Raw genomic sequence first — 11,610 nt, 5'->3', positions numbered from 1 at the left:
CTAACCCTAAACCTTCCCAGAAACCTGACCCTCAGCCGTCCCCTAATCCTAACCCGTACGCTGACACTAACCCGCGCCCTCACACGTACGCTCCCCCTAGAGCGTTGTCGTACCCTCACCTGGACCCTAAACCGTCCCCGTCCCCTAACCCTAACCCTAGCCCGAACCCTAACCCTAACCCTTCCCCGAAGCCTGACCCTCAGCCGTCCCCTAATCCTAACCCGTACGCTGACACTAACCCGCGCCCTCACACGTACGCTCCCCCTAGAGCATTGTCGTACCCTCACCTGGACCCTAAACCGTCCCCGTCCCCTAACCCTAACCCTAGCCCGAACCCTAACCCTAACCCTTCCCCGAAGCCTGACCCTCAGCCGTCCCCTAATCCTAACCCGTACGCTGACACTAACCCACGCCCTCACACGTACGCTCCCCCTAGAGCGTTGTCGTACCCTCACCTGGACCCTGAACCGTCCCCGTCCCCTAACCCTAACCCTAGCCCGAACCCTAACCCTAACCCTTCCCCGAAGCCTGACCCTCAGCCGTCCCCTAATCCTAACCCGTACGCTGACACTAACCCGCGCCCTCACACGTACGCTCCCCCTAGAGCGTTGTCGTACCCTCACCTGGACCCTAAACCGTCCCCGTCCCCTAACCCTAACCCTAGCCCGAACCCTAACCCTAACCCTTCCCCGAAGCCTGACCCTCAGCCGTCCCCTAATCCTAACCCGTACGCTGACACTAACCCGCGCCCTCACACGTACGCTCCCCCTAGTGCGTTGTCGTACCCTCACCTGGACCCTAAACCGTCCCCGTCCCCTAACCCTAACCCTAGCCCGAACCCTAACCCTAAACCTTCCCCGAAGCCTGACCCTCAGCCGTCCCCTAATCCTAACCCGTACGCTGACACTAAACCGCGCCCTCACACGTACGCTTCCCCTAGAGCGTTGTCGTACCCTCACCTGGACCCTGAACCGCCCCCGTCCCCTAACCCTATCCCTAGCCCGAACCCTAACCCTAACCCTTCCCCGAAGCCTGACCCTCAGCCGTCCCCTAATCCTAACCCGTACGCTGACACTAACCCACGCCCTCACACGTACGCTCCCCCTAGAGCGTTGTCGTACCCTCACCTGGACCCTGAACCGTCCCCGTCCCCTAACCCTAACCCTAGCCCGAACCCTAACCCTAACCCTTCCCCGAAGCCTGACCCTCAGCCGTCCCCTAATCCTAACCCGTACGCTGACACTAAGCCGCGCCCTCACACGTACGCTCCCCCTAGAGCGTTGTCGTACCCTCACCTGGACCCTAAACCGTCCCCGTCCCCTAACCCTAACCCTAGCCCGAACCCTAACCCTAACCCTTCCCCGAAGCCTGACCCTCAGCCGTCCCCTAATCCTAACCCGTACGCTGACACTAACCCGCGCCCTCACACGTACGCTCCCCCTAGAGCGTTGTCGTACCCTCACCTGGACCCTGAACCGTCCCCATCCCCTAACCCTAACCCTAGCCCGAACCCGAACCCGAACCCTAACCCTTCCCCGAAGCCTGACCCTCAGCCGTCCCCTAATCCTAACCCGTACGCTGACACTAACCCGCGCCCTCAAACGTACGCTCCCCCTAGAGCGTTGTCGTACCCTCACCTGGACCCTGAACCGTCCCCGTCCCCTAACCCTAACCCTAGCCCGAACCCTAACCCTAACACTTCCCCGAAGCCTGACCCTCAGCCGTCCACTAATCCTAACCCGTACGCTGACACTAACCCGCGCCCTCACACGTACGCTCCCCCTAGAGCGTTGTCGTACCCTCACCTGGACCCTGAACCGTCCCCGTCCCCTAACCCTAACCCTAGCCCGAACCCTAACCCTAACCCTTCCCCGAAGCCTGACCCTCAGCCGTCCGCTAATCCTAACCCGTACGCTGACACTAACCCGCGCCCTCACACGTACGCTCCCCCTAGAGCGTTGTCGTACCCTCACCTGGACCCTAAACCGTCCCCGTCCCCTAACCCTAACCCTAGCCCGAACCCTAACCCTAACCCTTCCCCGAAGCCTGACCCTCAGCCATCCCCTAATCCTAACCCGTACGCTGACACTAACCCGCGCCCTCAAACGTACGCTCCCCCTAGAGCGTTGTCGTACCCTCACCTGGACCCTGAACCGTCCCCGTCCCCTAACCCTAATCCTAGCCCGAACCCTAACCCTAACCCTTCCCCGAAGCCTGACCCTCAGCCGTCCCCTAATCCTAACCCGTACGCTGACACTAACCCGCGCCCTCACATGTACGCTCCCCCTAGAGCGTTGTCGTACCCTCACCTGGACCCTAAACCGTCCCCGTCCCCTAACCCTAACCCTAGCCCGAACCCTAACCCTAACCCTTCACCGAAGCCTGACCCTCAGCCGTCCCCTAATCCTAACCCGTACGCTGACACTAACCCGCGCCCTCACACGTACGCTCCCCGTAGAGCGTTGTCGTACCCTCACCTGGACCCTAAACCGTCCCCGTCCCCTAACCCTAACCCTAGCCCGAACCCTAACCCTAAACCTTCCCCGAAGCCTGACCCTCAGCCGTCCCCTAATCCTAACCCGTACGCTGACACTAACCCGCGCCCTCACACGTACGCTCCCCCTAGAGCGTTGTCGTACCCTCACCTGGACCCTGAACCGCCCCCGTCCCCTAACCCTAACCCTAGCCCGAACCCTAACCCTAACCCTTCCCCGAAGCCTGACCCTCAGCCGTCCCCTAATCCTAACCCGTACGCTGACACTAACCCGCGCCCTCAAACGTACGCTCCCCCTAGAGCGTTGTCGTACCCTCACCTGGACCCTGAACCGTCCCCGTCCCCTAACCCTAACCCTAGCCCGAACCCTAACCCTAACCCTTCCACGAAGCCTGACCCTCAGCCGTCCCCTAATCCTAACCCGTACGCTGACACTAACCCGCGCCCTCACACGTACGCTCCCCCTAGAGCGTTGTCGTACCCTCACCTGGACCCTGAACCGTCCCCGTCCCCTAACCCTAACCCTAGCCCGAACCCTAACCCTAACCCTTCCCCGAAGCCTGACCCTCAGCCGTCCCCTAATCCTAACCCGTACGCTGACACTAACCCGCGCCCTCACACGTACGCTCCCCCTAAAGCGTTGTCGTACCCTCACCTGGACCCTAAACCGTCCCCGTCCCCTAACCCTAACCCTAGCCCGAACCCTAACCCTAACCCTTCCACGAAGCCTGACCCTCACCCGTCCCCTAATCCTAGCCCGAACGCTGACACTAACCCGCGCCCTCACACGTACGCTCCACCTAAAGCGTTGTCGTACCCTCACCTGGACCCTAAACCGTCCCCGTCCCCTAACCCTAACCCTAGCCCGAACCCTAACCCTAACCCTTCCCCGAAGCCTGACCCTCACCCGTCCCCTAATCCTAACCCGTACGCTGACACTATCCCGCGCCCTCACACGTACGCTCCCCCTAAAGCGTTGTCGTACCCTCACCTGGACCCTAAACCGTCCCCATCCCCTAACCCTAACCCTAGCCCGAACCCTAACCCTAACCCTTCCCCGAAGCCTGACCCTCACCCGTCCCCTAATCCTAACCCGTACGCTGACACTAACCCGCGCCCTCACACGTACGCTCCCCCTAAAGCGTTGTCGTACCCTCACTTGGACCCTAAACCGTCCCCGTCCCCTAACCCTAACCCTAGCCCGAACCCTAACCCTAACGCTTCCCCGAAGCCTGACCCTCACCCGTCCCCTAATCCTAACCCGTACGCTGACACTAACCCGCACCCTCACACGTACGCTCCCCCTAAAGCGTTGTCGTACCCTCACCTGGACCCTAAACCGTCCCCGTCCCCTAACCCTAACCCTAGCCCGAACCCTAACCCTAACCCTTCCCCGAAGCCTGACCCTCACCCGTCCCCTAATCCTAACCCGTACGCTGACACTAACCCGCGCCCTCACACGTACGCTCCCCCTAAAGCGTTGTCGTACCCTCACCTGGACCCTAAACCGTCCCCGTCCCCTAACCCTAACCCTAGCCCGAACCCTAACCCTAACCCTTCCCCGAAGCCTGACCCTCACCCGTCCCCTAATCCTAACCCGTACGCTGACACTAACCCGCGCCCTCACACGTACGCTCCCCCTAAAGCGTTGTCGTACCCTCACCTGGACCCTAAACCGTCCCCGTCCCCTAACCCTAACCCTAGCCCGAACCCTAACCCTAACACTTCCCCGAAGCCTGACCCTCACCCGTCCCCTAATCCTAAGCCGTACGCTAACACTAACCCGCGCCCTCACACGTACACTCCCCCTAAAGCGTTGTCGTACCCTCACCTAGACCGTAAACCGTCCCCTAACCCTAACCCTAACCCTAGCCCGAACCCTAACCCTAACCCTTCCCCGAAGCCTGACCCTCACCCGTCCCCTAATCCTAACCCGTACGCTGACACTAACCCGCGCCCTCACACGTACGCTCCCCCTAGAGCTTTGTCGTACCCTCACCTGGACCCTAAACCGTCCCCGTACCCTAACCCTAACCCTAGCCCCGAGCCTAACCCTAACCCTTCCCCGAAGCCTGACCCTCACCCGTCCCCTAATCCTAATCCGTACCATGACACTAACCCGCGCCCTCACACGTACGCTCCCCCTAGAGCGTTGTCGTACCCTCACCTGGACCCTAAACCGTCCCCGTCCCCTAACCCTAACCCTAGCCCGAACCTTAACCCTAACCCTTCCCCGAAGCCTGACCCTCACCCGTCCCCTAATCCTAACCCGTACGCTGACACTAACCCGCGCCCTCACACGTACGCTCCCCCTAAAGCGTTGTCGTACCCTCACCTGGACCCTAAACCGTCCCCGTCCCCTAACCCTAACCCTAGCCCGAACCCTAACCCTAACTCTTCCCCGAAGCCTGACCCTCACCTGTCCCCTAATCCTAACCCGTACGCTGACACTAACCCGTGCCCTCACACGTACGCTCCCCCTAAAGCGTTGTCGTACCCTCACCTGGACCCTAAACCGTCCACGTCCCCTAACCCTAACCCTAGCCCGAACCCTAACCCTAACCCTTCCCCGAAGCCTGACCCTCACCCGTCCCCTAATCCTAACCCGTACGCTGACACTAACCCGCGCCCTCACACGTACGCTCCCCCTAAAGCGTTGTCGTACCCTCACCTGGAACCTAAACCGTCCCCGTCCCCAACCCTAACCCTAGCCCGAACCCTAACCCTAACCCTTCCCCGAAGCCTGACCCTCACCCGTCCCCTAATCCTAACCCGTACGCTGACACTATCCCGTGCCCTCACACGTTCGCTCCCCCTAAAGCGTTGTCGTACCCTCACCTGGACCGTAAACCTTCCCCGTCCCCTAACCCTAACCCTAGCCCGAACCCTAACCCTAACCCTTCCCCGAAGCCTGACCCTCACCTGTCCCCTAATCCTAACCCGTACGCTGACACTAACCCGTGCCCTCACACGTACGCTCCCCCTAAAGCGTTGTCGTACCCTCACCTGGAACCTAAACCGTCCCCGTCCCCTAACCCTAACCCTAGCCCGAACCCTAACCCTAACCCTTCCCCGAAGCCTGACCCTCACCCGTCCCCTAATCCTAACCCGTACGCTGACACTAACCCGCGCCCTCACACGTACGCTCCCCCTAAAGCGTTGTCGTACTCTCACCTGGAACCTAAACCGTCCCCGTCCCCTAACCCTAACCCTAGCCCGAACCCTAACCCTAACCCTTCCCCGAAGCCTGACCCTCACCCGTCCCCTAATCCTAACCCGTACGCTGACACTAACCCGCGCCCTCACACGTACGCTCCCCCTAAAGCGTTGTCGTACCCTCACCTGGACCCTAAACCGTCCCCGTCCCCTAACCCTAACCCTAACCCTAACCCTAACCCTAACCCTTCCCCGAAGCCTGACCCTCAGCCGTCCCCTAATCCTAACCCGTACGCTGACACTAACCCGCGCCCTCACACGTACACTCCCCCTAAAGCATTGTCGTACCCTCACCTGGATCCTAAACCGTCCCCATCCCCTAACCCTAAGCCTAGCCCGAACCCTAACCCTAACCCTTGCCCGAAGCCTGACCCTCACCTGTCCCCTAATCCTAACCCGTACGCTAACACTAACCCGCGCCCTCACACGTACGCTCCCCCTAAAGCGTTGTCGTACCCTCACCTGGACCCTAAACCGTCCCCGTCCCCTAACCCTAACCCTAGCCCGAACCCTAACTCTAACCCTTCCCCGAAGCCTGACCCTCACCCGTCCCCTAATCCTAACCCGTACGCTGACACTAACCCGCGCCCTCACACGTACGCTCCCCCTAAAGAGTTGTCGTACCCTCACCTGAACCCTAAACCGTCCCCGTCCCCTAACCCTAACCCTAGCCCGAACCCTAATCCTAACCCTTCCCGGAAGCCTGACCCTCACCCGTCCCCTAATCCTAACCCGTACGCTGACACTATCCCGTGCCCTCACACGTACGCTCCCCCTAAAGCGTTGTCGTACGCTCACCTGGACCCTAAACCGTCCCCGTCCCCTAACCCTAACGCTAGCCCGAACCCTAACCCTAACACTTCCCCGAAGCCTGACCCTCACCTGTCCCCTAATCCTAACCCGTACGCTAACACTAACCCGCGCCCTCACACGTATGCTCCCCCTAAAGCGTTGTCGTACCCTCACCTGGACCCTAAACCGTCCCCGTCCCCTAACCCTAACCCTAGCCCGAATCCTAATCCTAACCCTTCCCCAAAGCATGACCCTCACCCGTCCGCTAATCCTAACCCATACGCTAACACTAACCCGCGCCCTCACACGTACGCTCCTCCTAAAGCGTTGTCGTACGCTCATCTGGACCCTAAACCGTCCCCGTCCCCTAACCCTAACCCTAGACCGAACCCTAAGCCTAACACTTCCCCGAAGCATGACCCTCACCCGTCCCCTAATCCTAACCCTTACACTAACACTAACCTGCGCCCTCACACGTATGCTCCCCCTAAAGCGTTGTCGTACCCTCACCTGGGCCCTAAACAGTCCCCGTCCCCTAAACCTAACCCTAGCCCGAACCCTAACACTAACCCTTCCCCGAAGCCTGACCCTCACCCGTCCCCTAATCCTAACCCGTACGCTAACACTAACCCGCGCCCTCACACGTACGCTCCCGCTAAAGCGTTGTCGTACCCTCATCTGGACCCTAAACCGTCCCCGTCCCCTAACCCTAACCCTAGCCCGAACCCTAACCCTAACACTTGCCCGAAGCCTGACCCTCACCCGTACCCTAATCCTAACCCGTACGTTAACACTAACCCGCGCCCTCACACGTACGCTCCCCCTAAAGCGTTGTCGTACCCTCACCTGGACCCTAAACCGTCCCCGTCCCCTAACCCTAGCCCGAACTTTAAGCCTAACCCTAACCCTTCCCTGAAGCCTTACCCTCACCCGTCCCCTAATCCTAACCTGTAATCTAACGCTAACCCGCGCCCTCACACGTACGCTCCACGTAAAGCGTTGTCATACCCTCAACTGGACCCTAAACCGTCCCCGTCCCCTAACCCTAACCCTAGCCCGAACCCTAACCCTAACCCTGCCCCGAAGCCTGACCCTCAACCGTCCCCTAATCCTAACCCGTACGCTAACACTAACCCGTGCCCGCACACGTACGCTCACCCTAAACCGTTGTCGTACCTTCACCTGGACCCTAAACCGTCCCCGTCCCCTAACCTTAACACTAGCCCCAACCCTAACCCTAACATTTCCCCGAAGCCTTACCCTCACCCGTCCCCTAATCCTAACCCGTACTCTAACGCTAACCCGCGCCCTCACACGTACGCTCCCCCTAAAGCGTTGTCGTACCCTCACATGGACCCTGAACCGTCCCCGTCCCCTAACCTTAACCCTAGACCGAACCCTAACCCAACCCTTCCCCGAAGCCTTACCCTCACCCGTCCCCTAATCCTAACCCGTACGCTAACGCTAACCCGCGCCCTCACACGTACGCTCCCCCTAAAGCGTTTTCGTACCCTCACCTGGACCCTAAACCGTCCCCGTCCCCTAACCCTAACCCTAGCCCGAACCCTAACCCTAACCCTTCCCCCAATTCTTACCCTCACCCGTCCCCTAATCCTAACCCGTACGCTAACGCTAACCCGTGCCCTCACACGTACGCTCCCCCTAAAGCATTGTCGTACCCTCACCTGGACCCTAAACCGTCCCCGTCCCCTAACCCTAACCCTAGCCCGAACCCTAACCCTAACACTTCCCCGAAGCCTTACCCTCACCCGTCCCTTAATCCAAACCCGTACGCTAACACTAACCCGTGCCCTCACACGTACGCTCACCCTAAAGCGTTGTCGTACCCACACCTGGACCCTAAACCGTCCCCGTCCACAAACCCTAACCCTAGCCCGAACCCTATCACTAACCCTTCCCCGAAGCCTTACCCTCACCCGTCCCCTAATCCTAACCCGTACGCTAACACTAACCCGTGCCCTCACACGTATGCTCACCCTAAACCGTTGTCGTACCCTCACCTGGACCCTAAACCGTCCCAATCCCCTAACCCTAACCCTAGCCCGAACCCTAACCCTAACCCTTCCCCGAAGCGTGACACTCACCCGTCGACTAACGCTAACCCGTACGCTAACACTAACCCGTGCCCTCACACGTACGCTCCCCCTAAAGCGTTGTCGTACCCTCACCAGGACCCTAAACCGTCCACGTCCCCTAACCCTAAACCTAGCCCGAAACCTAACCCTAACACTTCCCCGAAGCCTTACCCTTACCCGACCCCTAATCCTAACCCGTACGCTAACACTAACCCGTGCCCTCACACGTACGCTCACGCTAAAGCGTTGTCGTACCCTCACCTGGACCCTAAACCGTCCCCGTCCCCTAACCCTAACGCTAGCCCAAACCCTAACCCTAACCCTTCCCCGATTCCTTACCCTCACCCGTCTCCTACTCCTAACACGTACGCTAACACTAACCCATGCCCTCACACGTACGCTCACCCTAAAGCGTTGTCGTACACTCACCTGGACCCTAAACCGTCCCCGTCCCCTAACCCTCACCCTAGCCCGAACCCTAAAGCTAACGCTTCCCCGAAGCCTTACCCTCACCCGTCCCCTAATCCTAACCCGTACGCTAACACTAACCCGCGCCCTCACACGGACGCTCACCCTAAACCGTTTTCGTACCCTCACCTGAACCCTAAACCGTCCCCGTCCCCTAACCCTAACCCTAGCCCGAACCCTAACCCTAACCCTTCCCCGAAGCCTTACCCTCACCCATCCCCTAATCCTAACGCGTACGCTAACACTAACCCGCGCCCTCACACATACGCTCCCCCTTAAGCGTTGTCGTACCCTTACCTGGACCCTAAACCGTCCCCGTCCCCTAACCCTAACGCTAGCCCGAACCCTAACTCTAACCCTTCCCCGAAGCCTGACCCTCACCCGTCCCCAATCCTAACCCGTACGCTGACACTAACCCGTGACCTCACACGTACGCTCCCCCTAAAGCGTTGTCGTACCCTCACCTGGACCCTAAACCGTCCCCGTCCCCTAACCCTAACCCTAGCCCATACCCTAACCCTAACCCGTCCCCGAAGCCTAACCCTCACCCGTCCCCTAATCCTAACCCGTACGCTAAAACTAACCTGTGCCCTCACACGTACGCTCACCCTAAACCGTTGTCGTACCCTCACCTGTACCCTAAACCGTCCCCGTCCCCTAACCCTAACACTAGCCCGAACCCTAACCCTAACCCTTCCCCGAAGCCTGACCCTCACCCGTCCCCTAATCCTAACCCGTACGCTAACACTAACCCCTGCCCTCACACGTACACTCACCCTAACCCGTTGTCATACCCTCACCTGGACCCTAAACCGGCCCAGTCCCCTAACCCTAACCCTAGCCCAAACCCTAACCCTAACCCTTCCCCGAAGCCTTACACTCACCCGTCCCCTAATCCTAAGGCGTACGCTAACACTAACCCGTGCCCTCACACGTACGCTCACCCTGAACCGTTGTCGTACCCACACCTGGACCCTAAACCGTCCCCGTCCCCTAACCCTAACCCTAGCCCGAACCCTAACCCTAACCCTTCCCCGAAGCCTGACCCTCAGCCGTCCCCTAATCCTAACCCGTACGCTGACACTAACCCGCGCCCTCACACGTACACTCACCCTAACCCGTTGTCATACCCTCACCTGGACCCTAAACCGTCCCCGTCCCCTAACCCTAACCCTAGCCCGAACCCTAAGCCTAACCCTTCCCCGAGGCCTTACCCTCACCCGTCCCCTAATCCTAACTCGTACGCTAACACTAACCCGTGCCCTCACACGTACGCTCACCCTAAAGTGTTGTCGTACCCTCACCTGGACCCTAAACCGTCCCCGTCCCCTAACCCTAACCCTAGCCCGAACCCTAACCCTAACCCTTCCCCGAAGCGTTACCCTCAGCCGTCCCCTAATCCTAACCCGTACGCTAACACTAACCCGTGCCCTCACATGTACGCTCACCCTAAAGCGTTGTCGTACCCACACCTGGACCCTGAACCGTCCCCGTCCCTTAACCCTAACCCTATCCCGAACCCTAACCCTAACACTTCCCCGAAGCCTTACCCTCAGCCGTCCCCTAAACCTAACCCGTACGCTAACACTAACCCGTGCCCTCACACGTACGCTCACCCTAAACCGTTTTCATACCCTAACCTGTACCCTAAACCGTCCCCGTCCCCTAACCCTAACCCTAACCCTAACCCTTACCCGAAGCCTTACCCTAATCTGTCCCCTAATCCTAACCCGTACTCTAACACTAACCCATGCCCTCACACGTATGCTCACCCTCAACCGTTTTCGTACCCTAACCTGTACCCTAAACCGTCCCCATCCCCTAACCCTAACCCTACCCGTAACCCCAAAAGCGTACCCTAACCCTAACCCGTATCCTAACCCTAACCCGTACCCTAATACTAACCCGTACCCTAACCCGTACCCTAACTCTAACCTGTAGCCATACCCTGAACTGTACCCGAAACCTAACCCTAACCCATACCCTAATCCTTCCGCTAATCCTCCACCGGACCCTAACACTAACCCGTACCCTAACTCGTACCCTAACCCTAACCCTTTGCCATACCCTAGCCTGTACCCTAAACCGTACCCGTTCCCTAACCCTAACCCTAATCCTCACGCTAACCTGTATCCTAATCCTAACCTGTACACTAACACTAACCTGTACCCTAAAACGTACCCTAACCCTAACCCGTACCCATACCCTAAACTGTACCCTAACCGTAACCTGTACCCTAATCCTAACCAATACCCTAACCCGTACCATAACCGTAACCCGTACCCTAACCCTAACTCTAAACCGTACCCTAACCCGTACCCTAACCCATACCCTAACCCTAAACCGTAGTCATACCCTAAACTGTACCCTATCCTGTACCCTAACCCTAACCCCTACCCTTACCCGTACCCTAACCCTAACCTGTACCCTAACCCTAACCCGTACCCTAACCCATACCATAACCCTAACCCGTAGCCATACCCTAACCCGTACCCTAACCCTAAACCTAGCCCTAACCTGTACCCTAATACTAACCTGTATCCT

This window comes from Globicephala melas, unplaced genomic scaffold (assembly GCF_963455315.2).
Source record: "Globicephala melas unplaced genomic scaffold, mGloMel1.2 SCAFFOLD_339, whole genome shotgun sequence".
NCBI classification, from domain to species: Eukaryota; Metazoa; Chordata; class Mammalia; order Artiodactyla; family Delphinidae; genus Globicephala; species Globicephala melas.
This window is presented reverse-complemented; position numbering follows the sequence as displayed.